This window comes from Gorilla gorilla, chromosome 14 (genome assembly GCF_029281585.2).
Source record: "Gorilla gorilla gorilla isolate KB3781 chromosome 14, NHGRI_mGorGor1-v2.1_pri, whole genome shotgun sequence".
In the NCBI taxonomy this organism is placed as follows: Eukaryota; Metazoa; Chordata; class Mammalia; order Primates; family Hominidae; genus Gorilla; species Gorilla gorilla.
Window position 1 is genome coordinate 58276362 of NC_073238.2, and position 20172 is coordinate 58296533.

Below are 20172 nucleotides of genomic sequence, written 5' to 3' on the forward strand. Positions count from 1 at the left end.
GGCACATCAGACCATTCTTACTGTGATGTAGCCTCTGGCCTTGCCTGCCCCTGAGCGTCACAGCACAGGGTGAATCAGCCCCATGGGCAGTAGGAGGTATTTCTAGAAGCCAATGCTACACCAGACAGCTAGTGTCACTTCACTAGACATTGAAGTGATTATAAACCACATAAATATAGCTTATTAAAGCCAAATAAGTGATTCTCTAACTCAACTCTCCCTAAGCTGAATCCCCAAAATGCTCTCAGCCATTCCAAGCTACCCAACTTGAGGAGACTTGTACAAAGGGAATTAGGGACTGATCAGAGTAGAAAGAAACCCTAGACTTAACCTGTCACAATTAAAATAGATTAGAGCTGCAAATTTTACAAAGTTCTTGGACCTCAGGAACATGTGAGACCCAGTGTCTTTGAAAATAAAAGGCCCTGATGCTGAAGTTTAGTTAACCCGTACATCAGTCTGCCTCTGGGGAGGCCAGTAGGTAACCTGAGTGGGCGAATGAAGACTACACAGTGGTATTAAACTTTGAGCTAAGTCTTGAAAGATAAGGAGATATTTTTTAGGAGGTCAGTGGAAATGGGCAGGCCTAGTAGGAGGTGCCAGCAAAGGAGAAAAAGAAGAAATGGTAAGAGAGAAAGAGAAGGGGAACCAGGTGAGAATGACCTCTTTGGAGAGTGTTAGAGAAAATTTCAACAAGAAATGGTTAAATGCTATTAAAAATGGAAGTGAGTCCAAGTAGTTGACAACATGAAAGAGTCTATTGTCAATCAGGAAGCCACATGGGGATCTTTGTCAATGCAATCTCAAAGACGCAGTGGAAGTCAAAGCCCAGTTTTAATGAGCTGAAAAGTGAATAGATTACAAGCAAATTGACTTTGATAGTTCAAGAAGTGCACCTGGGAAGGAAAGAAGATGCATAGTGCTGTGGTTATAAGAAAGCTTGGAGATGAAGGACTCTTCATTGGTATTTATTTTTAATTAAAGAAGAGTTTAACCAAACATGTCAGGAATGCCCCGTAAGTGGAGTGACTTCCTGGTCTGAGCAGAGAGCATGTGGTCTCCATTTGCTTATAATTTCACTTACCCTTGCTTCTTAGTACTCTAAAATTTTCAGGAATAGCTTACCAACACCAACCAACAGAGCAGTAGACAAGTCCTCTGGAGAGTGTATGTGCTCATCTTGACATTCCAAGGAATAGCCCACACCTTGCCCCTGCCCTGTGGTCCCATATATCAGAAGTACAGCTGTTCACGTTCTATTCTTCTCTTTTCTCCCAGCTTCCAATCTCATTCCCCCCCACTCCCCCACATCAACCCTTCAACCCCTCTCTCTTTCTCTCTCTCCATCATTTTTTTGTGTGTGATATGGAATATTCTCCATGCAATTAGCTATTCTTCACAGATACAGGTTTTAAATGGCTGCATTGTATTCTGTGACATGAATTAATCATTACTTATCTCGTTGGACATTTGGTCTGTTTCAAGATGATTGTTCAGTCATCTAAATTTTTGTGTACAATGATGATTTCCTGAGGATATATTTCAAAAAATGTCAAGAAATGGAATCACTTGCACAAAAATGTCATGTTTTTATGGCTTTTGACATATATTACCAAATTGTTTTCCCGGTATCTCAAATGTTTGATGATAACGAAGCTCTGAGAGAATGTAAGCCTTTGCCTTTGGTTGAACACATTTACATAACATGGTAAAATGGAAAGCCAGAAGAAATCATCTGACACACTTAGGGAAAAACCAGATTTGATTGTTTTTGCCCATATTTTGAATTTACTAAGTTATACAGTGCTGGCCTCCACATTTTCCACTTGTGAAAATGTATTAAGATAAATTAAATTGCTTCAGACATGCAGCTGAATTTCTCTGGTTCCCAGACTGTGGTTATTCCCTTGACTGGTCAGCCTGGGGTGAAAAGCACTTCCTGGCAGTCAGCAGGTGTGTTGTGCTGGAATCTAGAAACATGACAACCAACAAGAGGAACGCTTTATCTACCAGATTAAACAAAAGGCATGGTGGATGCATAAGGGGTAGCAGTAAACATAACCTAAAGGAGAGGGGCTGAAGGACCTACCTCCTGCCTAGTACCCCACAGGGTTCTGAGCCTGGTCCCTTCCAGGTTGTAGTCTCTGATCCCCAGATTCTAGGATCTTGCTGAATGGCCTGAGGACGAAAGACATTTTCCAGAGGCTTCCCCTAAGAAGGTTTGCCAAATTTCTGGGAATACATACAAAGCTTGAGCCACAGAAAGCCTGAGTGATCCGTGAATATAAACACATCAGTAGTGAAGTCCAGCTTTACATTTTTGAAAAAAGCCCCTTTTAAAAATGTCTTGGTTTTCAAAATAGTACGTTTCCCAAATTATATTTATAGAGTAGCATCAAACAAGAAAGCTCTTTGATAAAACCCTGCATATTTCTGGAAGGGTGGAGATGGGAAGATGTGGATGGGAGTAATGTTTGTTCACAGGCTCTTAGCTGCTGAGCTTTGATCATTCTGCAGAAAAGAGGTAAGATCGTTATGCCACCGATCTGTACCCTCAAACTGAACCTTGTTAATAAGTCTTGTCTCATCCACTCCATTAATGATCAGCAAATGACTAGAACTCTGGCCAAAAGGCCTAGACATCAGGATGAATGTCAAATAACAGCTGACACTGCCAACTAAAAATAGCACTTTGGATTTAAATGGGTGACTCAGACTTGATTTCCTATGCTTGTCTGGGATAATACGGTACAGAGCAGGGTTGTTTTATGTTTTTCTTTTTTCCTTTCATGTGAAAGGAGGGTTTTATTGCAATCGTCTGGGCAGTGAGCTCAGAGTCAGCTCTGTGGGAGTTGAGTGCACCCAAACTTCTACCTCCGAGGCCCTGGGGGCACCTGGCACTGTCGGCTTCCTAAGCACATCTGTACACTTGACCTTGCAGTCCAGGTCAGCAAAGAATGAGAGATGGTTTAGGAAGTTATGTCAAAATTTAACACCATTTCCAGAAACTTCTCCCTTTGTGTTCTTCCCATCATTCTCCTTCACACAATGGAACCAATTAAAAGGCTAACCAGTTAATTGCAAATGACACAAGCTACATAACCCAGGACACCTCTTGAAAGAGATGGCGAACTGGAAAACCAAATGTATCTTTCCAGAATATGCCCGTATATATAATGAATATTAAAATGTTGACCAAATTGACCAGATAAATATTTAAATAAGGTCTATAATGGAACATTACATCTGTCGCTCATTTGAGTTAAATATATTTTCACTGATTAGCAAATTAATATTTGCTAATCAGATTGGTCAATGAGGTTTTCCTAGTTTCAAACAGTGACAGAATATGTCAGGCCAACCAAAGATGTTTCAACTATGCATTCACAAGGTTTTTGCCCCATCAAATGCATACCCCTGGAATCTAGATAAGTCTCTATTTACATACAAGCGTCTCCTCCCCTTGTACATTTTCCCACCCTACAGCCCGTTGCCAGATCCCGTTATACTCAGGGAATATCCTGTCTGCCTAGGCTCCCTTCCTGGCTATTAGAAGTCAAAGCCCTTCGCGTGACAGTAAGAACGGAGCCTGAAAACGATTCTGCAAGTCTGGTTTCTACAGGGATCACGGGCCAATAATACCTGTCCAGAACTCACTTACCAGTTCCAAGTGGGACAGCACAGCAAGAGGACATCAAATTGTGAAACCTACTAGTTATGGAGCTAGGCAGAACTGAGGTTATGATGAGGTTCAGAGTTTAGACAATGAAGCTTTGAGGAAAATTCCCATAGCTGGGAATTCATAGCAGCTTTACTGTACTTCTTAAACCTCAGACTTAGATGTGGGAGGAGCACCTGGAGTTGATACAAAGTAGATGCAGCAGCCAGTGGCACTCAAATTCAGAGTCAGAGCTCCCAACAAAATTCAGTTAAGAAATCACAACCTAGTCAATTCTCAGCCTGTAGGCTAAAATCAAGTGTGAGAAAATCGCAGCCCATAGACCCTAGCCCAAATAAACTGGACTCTTTCCACAACTATGCTGGCCTTTTGCAGTAAGCCTAAGTGCTTTAAGGATGTATCTGTTCTGGATCTCACTGTTAGGCTGTGGTCAGACAGGCTGGTGAGCTGGGAAAAGCCTTTGTGAGGCCCGGAAACTCTTTGGTGGCTGGGAGCAACTTGGGAAGGGGGAAATCCCCTCTGGCCTTATCTGTCCAAGCCCTGCTTTCTTCTCTCCTCTATCTTCCACTCCTTTCTTCTCTCCACGAGTGCCTCAGAACCATCAAACCCTCCAGTGCCTTAGCCCTGATGTTAGGACGCTGTTGGGGCCTTGGGCGTGGCTGCTGAGTGCCCAGTCTCTGGAAGTGAGTCGTCCGTTTGTTGGGATGGACAGGGACCCTGCACAGGGACCCCGTGGTTGATACTGTCTTGTTCCAGTGCTGGTTTTGAATCTTGGCCAACAGAACACAGAGCTCGTGCCACATGCAGTGAGCATAGCCCCTCCTTGGAGCCTGCCTACCTTTTCCCAAAGGAAGAAGAGTGGACAGTTTTGCAAACAGGAAGGGAGAATTTACGTGCTTCAGGAAGGGCAGTGCCCCTAAGAGGGAGAAATAATGCTTGTTAAGAGGGAGAAGCTGTGTCTAACTGTGTCTTTCTTGGTTTGCCTAAATGTAGGCCATTCAGTGGCTTCTCAGGAGAGAGATAGGAGCGAGGGAGGGAGAGAACGAGAGAGATATGCAGGGAAGGAGATTAACCTGGCATCTTGTTATTGCAAAAGAAGTGCCACAGGAAATAACAGTCTGGAGAAAGAGTAAATAAAGTGCCCCTGTGGTGCAAGAAGGGATGGGATGAAGGATGGGCTTCCTATTGAAAACTGGACTTTGGCAGTGGAAGCTGGTTGTGAGTTACTCGGACTTGTAAGCTATGAAATCTTTCATTAGGTTGGAGGGTGGATGGGTTACTTTCGATAAATTATTTCCAGGGATTTTGCTCGTTCCTCGAATTCCTTCCTGAATGGATCTGGGATAAAATGCTGAATCAAAGTGCCAGGCAGGAGCTGCAGCGCGGCAATCCAAATGATGAACAAGGGTAAGGGAAGGCCCAGCAAACGGCAGGATCTGAAGTTTCTGGCACCAAAAGAAAAGCTTACAACCCAGGTCCTACCTTGGAATTGCCCTTTATTATAAACTTTTGAATGATTCGAGCATAAAGCAAAGTTAGTTTCTGATTTGTTAGACTCATTATGAAAATATTATTGGTAATACAGAACTCAGGTAAGCAAATACAACAATATCATAAAGGTCTAAAAGTGACCTGGTGAACTCTACTTAATGCTATTGGATATATAATCCCCACGTGAAGTTTCCTGTCTTGCAGATTCATTTAAGAGCCCTTCAACACTGATTAGATAACGAGGAAAATGGCAACTACAAGATTTGAAACCCAAGTGGCCAAGGAAATAGAGTTGCCATTAATGGAAATAGAAAGGACCCCAGGAATGACTGGCTTGAGAGAAAGCTGATGTCACATGCTGAGTGTGAGATGTTGGAGAGATACCGAGTTAGAAACAGTACCTTGGAGGCAGGAGTGACTTGGAAAAAGTTCTAGGAATTAGTTGTAGTAGAAGCCAAGGAAGTAGATATGATCAAAAAGTGAGAGATGGTGAGGGAGCAGAGAAGGATGCGAAAAAGACACCTGGAAAACGCAACTGTGTGGGGATTGGCCAAGGACAGGAATCCCTGGAGATGGAAACGAGGAAATAAACTAAGGAGAGAACCAGCACAGAGCATTTGTATGGAGGCCAAGGGAGAGTGTATCAACAGTGGCCTACAAGGCCTTACTTAGATGGCCTGGGTTCTGTAGCTCTCTGACGCCTTCCTATGAGCTTTCCCTCAACTTTTTCCTCTGTAGTGCCCTGGCCTCCTTGCTGCTCCCTGAACACACAGACATGTCCTAAGTTAGGGCCTTAGCACTGGCTATAGCCTCTACCTGGAGCACCCTCTCTCTGAGGTCCACATGGCTCTCTCTCTCTCTCCTCCTGCAAGTCTCTGTTGTCACCTTCTCAGTGAAATGTACCCAACCGCCCTTGCAACACCAAGACTTCCTCCTACCTGCACCTCTGTGACTCCCTACCCTGCCCTATTTTCCTTTTTTCTCTAGCTTTTGTTTATTAATACTAGATCATTTACTTACTAATTTGTCTATGTAGTTAATTCATAACCACTACTAATAATTTACATATTATGTATGCTATATAGTGTCTGCCTCCCTACACCAATAAAATATAACCTTTATGAAGGCAGAGATCTTTGTTTTATTAACCTATCCTAAGTGCCTAGAACAGTGCTTGATACAGAGAAACACTCGATGACTATTTGTTGAAGGAAGAATGAACAGTGTTGAATGCTGCTGAGAAGGAAAGGAGAATGGTACCGAGGCAAGGTCATTGGATGGATGTTTTAGGAAGTGCTTGGCAATGCTAAGGAGAGCAGTTGCAGGAGAGTAATTGGAGAGTGGAGTGGATAAGTGGGGCAGGGTAGGGGAAGTGAAAGCAGCAAAGATCATAGTGCCTAAATCACAGAGCAAATTAATGTTTGGGCATAATATTTAAAATTCTGGAACTGTAAGTAACTGCATCAGGTCTTTCTGAGTCTGGTATTGGAAGACATAAGGCACATCACTGGTAGGCAATCACAACAGGCTGGCCTGTGAGGAGTTGCAATTTAGAGGTCAGGATGTGACTTGCAGTGTAACCAGATTCATGTAACAATGCGCTGTTCTGTAAGGGAGGTACACAGCATGTTCAAGTACAACCTATTTTAAGACAGGCAATTTTTGCAAAATTGAAAGCTACAAATCACATGAGTCAAGGGTGATGGATTTAGATGAAGATAAGAGAGGAAGGGGAAGTGGGAAACTGAGAGAGCAGCTAGGGCTAAACAAAAAGCACAGGAAGAAAACAGCAGGGAGAAGACACCTCCCTGCTGAGGAAAGGCGACAGTCTGGGCCTGCCCCGGAGAAAACAGCCCCATCCCAGGGCCACAAGGGAGGAAAGGGCAAGCCGAGGAGGGGCCATTCTTGGAAGTTAAGACGGCCAGAGGAAAACAACAAGCGCAATTATAGAAAGATCTGCAGAAAGGGGATCTGCTGGAGGAGGGACAAATTGGAACTTGAGATAGTGACTAAGCCAGAAATCAAAGGCTCAAGGAGGAGAGAGAAAGAGAAAACCTTGAGGGCAGTCAAAGGAGGAATAAACCCACTTCAAGAACATGCTCCAAGAATAGGAGAGAACATGCAAGGGCACACAGAGAGCTAAAGGAGAAACTCGAGAAACAAAAACTAAGAAGAGGGAAATGAAAATCTGAATGCACCTTTTGTATGAGACACTGGGAAGTGTTCGAGTGTGGAATTTGTTTGATGATGGGTCATTAGTTCATTCTGTTGTAGCATGCACTTGCACACATAACATAAACACCTGGTGAGGGTGAGATGCAGAGAGCTGGGGCCCAGGAGGGGAAAGGGATGTTTAATTCAGACCCACATGCTGTTCGCCTAAGGCTTTGGTAGTGTTTAACTCTAGAGAACCTGGAATGGGCTCACTAGGAGCCCATTAACTGGTGAAATGTGGAACCTCTTAGGAAAAATTTACAACACTTTTCTTATGTGGGATGCGAGGCTTCATCGATGAGCTAGACCCGCCTACTGTTTGTCCTGGAGAACACAGTATCTCCTTTGGTGAGAGGTGACTTTCCTGTGTCTTAGGACTTGGCAGGGGGCTTTTCTTAAGTAACAATAACCACACAAGAGCAACAACGGTGAACATCGATTAGGCAGTTTCATGACCATGAACTGTGCTAAGCTCTTTATATACGGTAGCTCCTTACTATTCACAAATTCTGCATTCATCTACTTGCTAAAATTTATTTATGACCCCAAAATCAATACTTGCAATGCTTTCACGGTCATTCATGGACAAGTACAGAGCAGAGGATAATTTAAGTCCCCTAGTGAGCATGCACCTTCCTCATGACGCTTTGCCTTTTAGTTTCAGCTCTCATACTATAAACTGGGATCCTTGTGGTGGTCTATTCAGTGCCACATTTTTTTGCACTTTTGTAGATATTTCACTGTTTCAAATAGCCTCCAAGCTAGTGCTGAAGTGCTGTCTGGAGTTCCTATGTGCAAGGAGGCTGTGGTCTGCCTTACAGAGAATACATGGTTAGATAAATCTCCACTAGGCATGAGTTATAGTTCTGTTGGTTGGGAGTTTAATGTTAAATAATCAGTCAAATATATTGAATAAAGTGCCTTTAAACAGAAACACACATAAAACAAGGGAATGTATTGATTGGTTGACAAAAGTATTGTGACCAGTAACTCACAAGAACCTAACTCTGTATTTCTGTGAGGAGCATTGGTTCAGTATTTGCTAATTCAGTACTTGGAGTGACTTTATGGAATAGAACTGCCACAAACAATGAGAATCAACTGTACGTTATTTCCTTTAATAGTTACAGGTCGATAAAGTAATTCTGTAAAGGGCCAATTTTACAGAAATATAGGCCTAGAGGAATGTTAGGCCTTAAATGTTATGTTCAAGGTCATAATACTGGTAAGGGACTCGAGCCCAGCTCTGACTCCAGACCAGCACATGGTGTTTATGCTGCCCTAGTGTGAGGGTATGGAGGGGAAGGATGGATTCCACATAGTGGAGGGAGGATTTTATTCATGAACAAACATGAGCTGACTCCAGGAGACTCCTAGGAATTGTTTAATGGGAATTTAAAGTAAAACTGGAATTTTTGAAATCACAAGTAGAGAAGGAACCAGGAAAATACTGTTTGTTATTGTTACGACCTTAGTTTATATTCCTGAATGCTGTGGCCTACAGAATCTTGGGGCTACGTGAGGTTGTGATCATGCTTTGAAAAGAATAAAACACTATGCAAATATGTGGTACAATAGAAAAACACTGAGCTGGGAGCAGAAAATTCTAGTTCTAGTCCCAATTCTGCCAGTAACTTGCCTTCGGCCTTTGAGAAAGTCCCCTTCACAGCCCACACCTTAACCACCTGACCTGTAAATGAAAATGTTGGTAAATGATTTTCTCTGCTCGAAGTTTTTCTGATGTGGAAACTGTACAGCTCTGTCTGGATCCTACCTGGGTGACTGGAAGTCCTACATTGCCTGGAGTAGGCTTGGTGTATACCTTTTGTCTTAGCATCAATACTAATGGCATCTTCTTTCAGAATCAAAGGTGTGCCCATTTGGGCAATAAATCATATGAGTATCTTGTGCTTCACCAATATTTGTTCCTTGGGTCTTCTTGGCTGAGTCAGACTCAAGAAAAACCTTACCCTTGTCTCAGTAGTGGGTACCAGCTGGAGTGACCTCTTCCAGACACAGGAGGTTCTTGCTGTCTGGTTGCTGAGCTGCTTGGCTCTTACCTGCTGCCACATTTCTGGCCCATCTCACCTGGTTTTTGCCTCACATCTTACACCCTGAATATGAAATGTCCTGCTGCTTAAACTGAGAAACAATTCTGCTTTGCCTTTTGGCTTCCCAAAAAGGAAATTATTTCAGCTGGACTGTGAAAAGAAGACAGTAATTAATGTAAAGAAAAAGTAGTTTGATATAGTACTGCTGATTCAAAGACATAATATGCTGTAATGTAGTCATTCCTAGTCCTATTAGATTTGATGCTATTTTTCATCAAATTATGTACAATCATAATATAATTATATCAATACTGACTGAATATAACAAAAATTAATTTTAAAATATGGAGCTAGATCAAGAAGTGAGATGTTGAAACAAAATCTTCTGCCACTCAATTTCGAGTCTCTCTAAACATACTCTTTCATTCTCTTGCTATCATATAAAAAAGTTACACGAATCACTATGTGAAATAAAATTGTTTTCACTATAAAACAAAGCAATGATCTATAGAAATAAAACATAAAAAGAAGATAGTTTTACCTTATTCTTTTTAGTAGGTTAAAATGGACTATATAATTTTATTATACTCTTAATTTGCTTAGCAAAACGTTTCCTCCCAGATACTGAAAGAAAAACTTTAGCTCAGGACAGATTTAATAATCCTAAACTTTCTGAATGTCATCTGAAAAATTAAACAATCAGTCAAATTCTCTAATCTGTGTTTCTGGTTCAAAATCCTTTTCCCCGTCTTTCTAGGTAACCTTCAGCTATTCAATCCAGAAAACGTAGTATGTTAATGATTGAACAAACATCACAAGACTGGCATCCTATTTAAAATACTGTTTCTGCACTCTGCTCATGGGTTTGAAACAAATAATTTCTCAGTAGTAATTGCTTGCTTTCCAGAAAGAGCTACGGTTCAAGAAGAAGGGTTGGTGGGAAACTTGTACTAGTTACAAACCTGATTGGCTAGCATCTATTTTAGAATCCTTTGGGACAACATTGAGGTGGGTTATATTGGCTAAAAGATCATATTTCTGGGAACTTTCCAACCAGAAACTCAAATGAAAGCTTGTGCCCTGGAAGCTCTGAAACAAAGATATCAAAGTAATACTGTGTCCCTTCATAGTGCCTGCTCCGTGGTCAGGAAATGACCCTAGGTGACACTGGGAAGACCCAAGGCCTGGCAGGGCCTTGGCTGGTCTACACCCTAAAGAGGAAGAAACCACCAGCATCTTTTATTTGATTCAGTTCAGTTTAAAATATCATCCCGTCTGTGCCAAAAAGGGGCAATTTGATCTTATGAGCAAACAACAAAAGGAATTTTGCATTAGAGGATTAAAAAAAAAAAACTGTTTGTTAGTTTCTTACACTTCCTGCAAATATCTTAGTTTGAAATGCTAAATGTTTTTAGGACACTTTAACTTTGTTTTAGGTGTGTATTAAGTACAAATCTTTTTTATGATATTGGGCATTTATGCTCAATCTCTTTTCTGTTAATAATTTTTCTTATTTGATTATTTTTAAAAAGAAAAAGAAAACAAATGTCTCTTTGTCCAGTGTCTGGTTCCAGATATTTTACTTTTAAATGTTTACCTAAGGAAAAAAGAATGAGATTGCTATTTGCCAAGCCTGGAAGGATGGAATTTGCTATTTGTTTACGGAAGTCATTGGTGCTACTGCCTTACCTGCTACCCACTGCCCTACGCAACCACTTTCTCATTCTTCAAAAGTTTCACTGACATGAACCTCACTTGTGGGTGCCAGGTTATGACCACATGCATAGTTTCATCTTCATCTTATGCAACATTTGGGGTAAAAGGAAGGTTATGTGGTAACCAGTTTATGACTTTAACTATAGGCAAAGATTGACCAGGCCAAGCCCTGAGACACAGTGTTGAGAGCCAAGACATAAAGTTGTGAAGATTCAGACCCAGAGCCCAGCAGGGTACAGGCTGGAGGGGTGATGTGAGTGATCAGTGACCCCATGAAGACTCTGCTCCTGGGTCAGGAATGCTTTTTTGTCCCTGTTTTGGATTTTCTGCCATGATCAGGTATGTTTGCTCACCTCAGCTGGGAGCCTGAGTGGGAGTTGGGGGACTATGGATGTTCTCTGCCACTGACTGGAGGGGAGCACAGCCAAGAATCATGAGCACTTTTGCCTTCATGACTGTATTTTCTTATGGTTAGAAACAAAACTAAACAATTTAAATAACTCTGCTTAATGGAAGTCAGGAAAGAGAAAAGGCAGCTATGAAGTGTTGTTGTTACAGACTGTGCATGGACCCTAATGGTCACCTAAATGTGAGAGGAGGCTAGGCACTGAGAATGCCGTGTGCAAGGAAATAATAAAAGCAAGTCCTCCAAGACATTTCCCACAGACCCAAATATTTTCAAAGTATCAAAAATAAGAAGAGTGCCCTTTTTGAGGCAGAAAATTGGCATGAAGTGAACTAGTTCTATGCTTGCCGTAATTGTTGTTCAAGGAGGAAGTGGGGAAGCTATTGAATGTGTTCAGTGAGCCAGAAAGGTAACTTTCTTAACTGGAAGAAAATGATCAAGGGTGAGAAGTCAGGAGGAAAGAGATGTTTTTGACCAGGTCTCATTCTTCTCCCTCTGTGTCTGACCTTGAAAAGGACAGATTGCAGAATAGGAAAAAAAAAAAAAAAAAAGTTTGAACCTTCCCAAGAGATGGGTAAACAGCTCTCCTTCAGAAGAGGATGAGCTGTCAAGGATACTGGCTGTGTGACATCTCACAAAGGTAGAAACACTATTAGGCCATCACTGGGATTTTAGTTTACAGGACTCTATTCTCCTTCCCTCAAAACTTTGACAAGATGCAACTTCTTTCCTGAGCTAAACTGTTGTGTTGGTTGTAGTATGTTGTCTTATGCCTCATTACTCACTATCAGAGCTCAGTGATGAAATGATAGAAAACTTGAGTCAGTGATGGGGACTACTTGAGACTGAACGGGCAACAAAATGAAACCTTCAGAAGCCTTCTGGAAAGAGGGACAGGAGAAGAAGCAGTGGAGGAAATTTCATGCTGGGCTCCTGGAGGTGCCATAAACAGGATAAAGATCTGGGACTTGTCTGTAATCAAAAAGCACAGGGGATAACTTAAAAGTGCTCAAGGAGGGGAAAGAAAGCAGACTTGGTCTTCTTGCAGTAGCACTGGCTGGTAATGGTTGAAATGTGAATGATCACATTCTAGTTAGGCACATTTCTTCAACTTTCATTCCATATTGTGTTGTACCTTATATATGTGAAAAATTTAATATGAAAATGAAATTGCTTTTTGATATTTTTTTATTTTAAAGAGCATAATCAACTGTGTTCCTGCTTCCTTCAGTTTCTCCTAATTAAGGAAAGCCTGTCTGCAGACCTCTGTACTTGTAGCTGATACCTGTGTATGCACAGTGGGGTACATTATAATTTCAGAGTTAGTGCACTTTCATAAATTATTTAACAAATAATCAGCCTCCATAAGATTGGTCTTGGATATCCATACCTGTTAAGTGATGGCAATTCTCAAACCCTAGGAATAACAAATACCCACTCAGTTCATCAAGAAATAATTAATGTAAGTTTGGGAGCAGAGAGATGTGTGGGCTCAAATCTCAGTTGCAGAGTAACCACTGTGTCACCTGTAACCTCTGAGAGCTTAGTTTTCCCATTCATATTAACTATAATTTCTAAGAAGCTATACTGTTGTAGGAATTACATATGATGTATGCTAAGTGCTAGCACAGTGACATACAGAGCTTTGGAGCCTCAGTTAATGCTCATTACTGTCATTACAGCATACCATGAGACCATTCCTATTTTTAGAAATATAGGTACTGGATACATGGGGGATCTTAAATCTAGTTGTTTTAAAGTCCCATTGGCCATCTAAATATAAAGTCATAGCATTCTTGAAAGTGGTTTTCAGAAATACCAAGAACTACAAAATTTCTACTTAAACTAGAAATAGTTTTGGTCTCACATAAGGTGACCAACTGGGGCTCCCAAGGTGAGGTCCCTGGACCAGAAGCATTAGCTTTACCTGGAAGTTTAGGAATGCAAATCCGTGTGTCCCAGCCCAGACCTACTGAGTCACAAACTGTGGCTGGAGCACGAAGTATGTGTTTGAATAAATTCTCCAGGTGATTTTGATGCATGCAGCGTGCTAACGTTTAAGAAATGCTGGTCTATAATGTTTCACTTATGCCAAACTAAGACATTTTACAGAGGGGAACAGAAAAAAAAAGCAATAAGCCTGTTTCAATTTCTCTAAGACACGTGCGTCAGTACTTTTATAGCTGATAGTCTGTCCCCATCACTAAAATGACTCAAGTTTTCTATCATTTCATCACTGAGCTCTGACAGTGAGTAATAAGGCATAAGATAAAATGCTACAACCAACACAACAGATTCGCTCAGCAAGGAAGTTCCATCTTGTTAAAGTTTTGAGGAAAGGAGTTTTGAGGAAAGGAGAATAGAGTCCTGTAAACCAAAATGCCTAATAGTGATGGCCTAATGGCGTTCCTACCTTTGTGAGATGGCACACAGTCAGTATCTCCAATAGGGACTAGAGTAGGAAGTATATGGGTGGGGTCAGATAATATTTCTGAAAGGAAACACCCAGGAGTATCCCAAGTTAATGACATTTTAGACCCTCCAACAACCACACAAGTCAGCTCCTTGGAAAGACTCTGGTTACTTTTACAAAGCAAACCAGGAGAATTTTCATAATACCTGATAACTATGTAAGACTTGGAATATTTGAATTTCTAGGACATGGGATTGTGCAACCATTCATTTTATCCCATAATATTGAAATCTCCCTCAGATAAGCCTCTCGGCACCTAATAGAGTTTTCTTAGTGAAGGGCTACCTTTCTGTGGGTAACAGGGAAGGGCAAAATAAACAACCAAATAATATCATAATCACGAGTGTCAATGATTGCTGGAACAGGTGGGGTGGTCATTAAATTCTAGTTGTTTCCACTATTCCAGTGGGAGTTGTGTGAATGTTAGCCAAAGACCAGGGTGTCACGATCTGATGGTGTTTCATCAATTGCCTTGACTTTTGGATGAAATGCGATTTGAGGACATATCATTATTAGATTTGCCACAGATTCTAATTTTTTTCTCTAATATGAGGCTAACCATGATGTCCTTTCCCAGGAAGGACAATCTCTCCTTTATCAGGGAAAAATCAGTAGGGGCTTCCTCAGTTTTCTCCTTCATCCCCACCACAGAGTCATAGAGGTCAAGTCCTTTTCTTGTGAAACCTAAAAAATGCAAATTCCAAGGTTGCTGCTATGGTATACTAATTTTGTCACAGTGACATGCCCTGTCACAGGGCGTATGTGTTCTGTTATACAGTTGAAATATTGGATATACTATTGAAGTGTTTTTGTACTATTGAAATCTCAGATAAACTTAATTCTAAAAGAAGCATGACCTCAACAGCCTCACACCTACTTATATCTTGTAGTTCTTTCTGTCTAACGCTGGCAATCTAAGCATGTTCCAGGCAAGCAACATTCAATAGCGTTTTACTGCTCCAATAAGTTGGTTCAATTAGCAATGTCAAAGGCAGTTACTAAATAGATAGTGTATAACCTTCATACAATCTCATATTATTTTCCACTAATTACTATAGAAAAATTGATGAAGTTTCTTTACAATGGAATAACTTCAATCACACTTCAAAAACTACATACGGAAGATAGCCACAACTTGCTGCTTTAAAAAAAAACAGAAATGGCATCTTTACTTTGTTTCAAATCCCTAACCCTGGTGGCGGTCCAAAGTTATGGCAGTTATAACCCCTTATGTCATTATAAGGAGGAAGGGTAAATATTAAGTCAACATCCTTTAAAGCTAAGAGTATGACTACAGTGGGGTGGAATTTGGGACTTCATGCCCACTCCCTGTTTCTGTTCTATTTTACCTTTCCTGACCTCTAAGCCAACAGGAGAGGGGGAAGGGCCACACTTTTGTGACCCTTCTTAAAGAATTGTGAGTTTAGGAAACAAAGATGGACTTCTGAGGGGGTAGTTGAGGATGGGCTGAAGGCACAGAAGAAACCAGCTGGTGTGCCCCTCTCCCCACTAGCAGACCCTTCTTCCTCATTGGTTCAGGGCAAACAATCCCCAAGAATTCAAGAAAACTAACTTAGAGTTATTTTCTGTTATTTCTCTTTTCCTTGATCTGGAGCCAATGCAGAAAGAAATCTAAAGGTGAAGGAAAGGCAGCGTTCAGCACTGAGCAAGTCCATGTTGGAGAAAGGTAATATCATCATTGCCTATACCCAAGAGAAGGGACCAAGATGCCCTGGATGATGCTCAGCATCACCTGGGACTATGATTGTCCCCTGTCATCATTAGCATTGCTGAGCTCAAGCTTTGAGCCAGGAATTAAGCCAAAATCTCCATGGATCTGTCTAACTTAGTCTTTGCCTCCATGACAGCTTGTTACATCCTGAGGTAGAATCTTTGTAAACCCTGTGTTCAAAGGGCCCTGTTAAGGCACATCTTCTGTCTTGGACCAGAAAATTGCTTAAGCACAGAGCCTAAAGGCAGAGCTGCCATGATCTGCTCATGGGGATTGACTACTTATTGAAGGCAATGTCACACACCTGTTTGTCATTTTCACTTCCAAATGAAGAGTCATGCTGCACATCAGTGAGAAATGTTCAGCTTTCATCTGTCAGCTGTTTGTTTGTTTGTTTTTGCTCTCTATGTGAGAAGACATTTAATCATGGACCCATTGGGCAAGCAACATTGTGTGGCCTCTGAAGGCTGAGCTTTTAGTTCTCTCATCAGAACAAATGTAAAATAATTGAATAATGAAATCTGAAAGATTGTTGTTTCAAATCTAAAAATATTTTATCCCTTTCTTACCTTCTCTAAATAGTATCGTACATTGAAGGCAAAATAATAACTTCAGATTCTAAAAAGTTTAACATTGTTTACATGTTCAAATTTCTATTTTGTAGTTCCTTTAAAGGGCCTAATTACTACAACCAAATCATACAATTAAAAAGTTTGTATGCTGCTGAAATAATCACATCAGATGTATTGCTTCCAATAGGATAAATATTCTCAAAGATTCAAGCTATGAAGACCAAATCTACAGAAGATAGCAACTCAGTACGACTTATTTATACAAGTTTAGTTTTATTGCCAATATCCATGAGATATTTTAAAATCAACTTAAGGCCGGGCGCGGTGGCTCACGCCTGTAATCCCAGCACTTTGGGAGGCCGAGGCGGCGGATCACGAGGTCAGGAGATCGAGACCATCCTGGCTAACACAGTGAAACCCCGTCTCTACTAAAAATACAAAAAAAAAAAAAATCAACTTAAATATTTGTAATAAAGGATTACAGACTAGGAAATATATTTCTTTAATAAAAATAACTCATGAAAGTTGAATTGTGACTAAGAGGAAGAGAAAAGAAGGAAATAAACTAACAATTGTTAAATACTTCTTAGGTGCAGAGATTTATATACTTTACATCATTTAACTGTTACAAGAGTCCTGTGAAGTGGGTATTATGACTATTGCTTTGCAGTTGAGGGAACTGAAGCTCAGAGAATTTGAGTAACTGAACCAAAGTCATATAGCTAGTAAGTGAAGAACTAGGATTCAAATCTAGATCCGTATGCTTCCAAAATTCACTCTCATTCTTTGTATGAGAAGCCAATTAAAAACCCCCTACGTCCCTCTGAATTTGAACTCAATTGAGAAATAAAACAGAGAGATGCAGATCAAAGCACTCATTTTCTCACTAATAAAAATGACTGGAAAATGTGGCTTTCGATGTGTGACTAATTTGCTTGCTGTAGTTCACAGGGAATTGGAAATCCTTGTCCTCATGGTTCCTGGCTCAGCAGGACCCCTGTGGGGCCTCTCCCTCTCTTGGGAAAGAGACTGCTCTAGAAGGTTTACTACACCAGTGAGGAGAAGATGAGCGCAAGGGGGATTGGCTGGCTGAGGGCGAAATCAAGACTGGAGCCAAGTGCGCTGAGCTCTCACATGAGGTCCTTTGCTCCTGTTCCCTGGAGGCATAAGTGGCTGAGGTAGAGAGAAGCAGGGGTATTTCTTCTGTCCTTTCTTGCTTAGGGAGTGGGGGTGGAAATCTCCCTGCATCTAAGGAAATTTGAAAAGACAAACTATGGTTGCTTCTTCAAGCAAACCACCTCACCACACTATCCAGGGGATAAAACCTGCTTGCTGCTGCTAAATTATGCCAAGAAAGAACATTCTGATCTTTCTCCTCAATTCTAGGCATGACAGTGTGACTTGGTGCTTAAAGGCATGGAGTTTTGAGTTGGAGACCTAGGTTTGAGTGCTGAATCTACTAGCTTCAGGGTGTTAAAAAAGTTTCTTAATCTCTCTAAACCTTATTTTTCTCAAAGATAAAAAACTGGGTGTAGTTGTGAGTATAGTGAATGCACATATGTGCATTTGGCATGTTAATTCACTATTATTCTGGACATAATTTCTCCTAAGAAAAAGGATGAACTAATTGCAGGGCCTAGCCTAAGCTCTGAGAAGTCATTCGTTATAGCATTTCAGCCCATAGTAAACAAGAAGAAATGAGGTAAAGAGTTTAAACCAGGGAAGGCATGGCTGTGGTCACCAAACAACCTGTTAAAGGCGAGCTGTAGGCACCAAAAAACCTATTACGGACTGAATTGTGTTCCTCAAATTCATATGTTGAAGTCCTAACTCCAAGTACCGAATGTGACTGTATTTGGGGATAGGGTCCCTGAAGAAGTCACTCAGCTGGAAGGAGTCATATTGGATTAGGTGTTGGGAATTGGCTGGTCAAGGGAGAAATCAAGGCTGGAACCAAGTGCTGAACTCTCACATCAGGTCCTTTGCTCCTGTTCCCTGGACCCTAATCCAATATGACTGGCATCTTTATATGAAGAGGAAGAGGCACCAGAGGGTACACACGCAGAGAAAAGGCCATGTGTGGACACAGTAAAATGACGGACATCTGTAAGCCAAGGAGGGAAACCTCAGAAGAAACCAGTCTTGCCTGCACCTTGATCTTGGAGGTCCAGTCTCCAGAACTGTGAAAAAAATGAACTGGTGTTGTTTAAATCCCCCAGTCTGTGGTATTTTGTCATGGTGACCCTAGAAGACAAATATACAACCCAAAGGAATATTCTTTCCACTTTCTCCCTCTTCCACTTTGTAGTTTTTTCTCCTTCGTTTCTTTCTTTTTCTCTTTTACTTTCCTTTTCTTCTCTTCTCTTTCCTCTGGTTTTTAATTTTAATTTTTGGCCTTCCTATACCTCCATTTGCCTTTCCAGGAAGCTGAATTCCAGACAACTAATCATTCATCTCATCAGTTCAGCAAAGCAAATGCCCTCAATGGTTTCTTTTGTGATTCGATTATTATGGGATCAGAATGTAACTTATTCCTCTGGGAAAAATGAAACACAAAAATTTCAGAAATAAGGTTTTGGGCCAGCTTCATTGGTTTTAAGAGAAGGAAGGGAGGAGACTCATGCAGGTTTGACGCTGAGCAGCACCATGTGGTTGGGCCTGGCAGGCACTCGAGGCTTTAGGTCTTGGTTTGAATCCAGACTAGAAAATCATTACTTATTAAAAGCCTTGAGGGTTTGGGTCTAGGAAAGTCTATGTGAAGAGATAATAGTTTGGAAAAAGTTTTGCAGAACTAAAGAAAAGTTTCCACAGTTACCTTTTCTGTCCTAATGTAGAGCATCTTTGTTAACTAGGTCTTGGATCAATCCAAGCTGTGTCTGAGAATAACCATTTATAATTTCTCACTGGCCAGCACTAACAGCCTTTAGAAAAGGAACTCAAAGCAGCCCTAGCAGCCAGAGTCATGCGATCATGGTGGGAGTACAGCTCCTCACCACGGTCAGCTCCTCAGTGAAATCCATGCCTTCTGGAGGACTGCTTGTAAATAAATATTAAGCACGACCATTAAAAAATAATTTGGCTGTGACCATCAAATAGTGAAAGAGTGTATCAATTTCATTATTATATAAGCATACATGACCAAATTCAGCTAGAGTGGAGTCTTGGCTCAAGTACCGAGCTTGGATTTCCCCAAGGAACACTTTCCCATAATTCATAATGAAAATCTTTCCATTTACTGTGGTTCAACTATTTGCAGAATTTTCAGGCTGGGCTCAGTGGCCCTAAATTTATGCATGCTGGTATACTGAGAAGATCACCATGTTACAGAGGCTCTTCTCTCCCAGTTTACTCCTGGAGTCTATTTAATTTGCAGCTCTAACTCTGCGTTCCCAGGATTGCATCAGTTGGACTTTCTTCACATCTCAGCAGCCACACTTGGCTTGAAATGAGATACTCCCATCTCCGGTCACTGTGCTCTGGCCCCCCAGGACATTCCTCTCACCCGCTGCCCACAGCATAGCTGCTGAGAGTCCTCTGCCCAGGAGTCCCAAGTGAGAGGACAGTCTTGACTGTGCCTGCCCCCCTTTAGTGACATCCTTCAGGGATTCCTCAGTTCATTCATTTCCTAGGGCTGCTGAAACAAGTTACCCCAAACTGCGCAGCTTAAAACAATACAAATATTATGCTTTCAAAATTTGAGAGTCAAGAAGTTGAAACTCATGGTGTTGCCAGGACCATGCTCCCTCTGAAGGAAGGAGAAAAGTCCTTCCTTGCCTCTTCCTAGATTCTGGTGGCTCCTGGCATTGTGGCTGTATCTCTCCAGTCCCTGCCTCTGTCA

The 20172-nt window shown here is 41.3% G+C and overlaps 1 long non-coding RNA gene across 1 annotated transcript; it reads left to right on the plus strand.

Moving 5' to 3' along the window:
- The first annotated feature begins 11157 nt into the window (after positions 1–11157).
- On the plus strand, positions 11158–19429 carry LOC101137313 (uncharacterized). The gene is made up of 3 exons (XR_176093.5): positions 11158–11490; positions 15646–15717; positions 17279–19429. It is a non-coding gene; the product is annotated as an uncharacterized lncRNA (long non-coding RNA).
- The last annotated feature ends 743 nt before the right edge of the window (positions 19430–20172 follow it).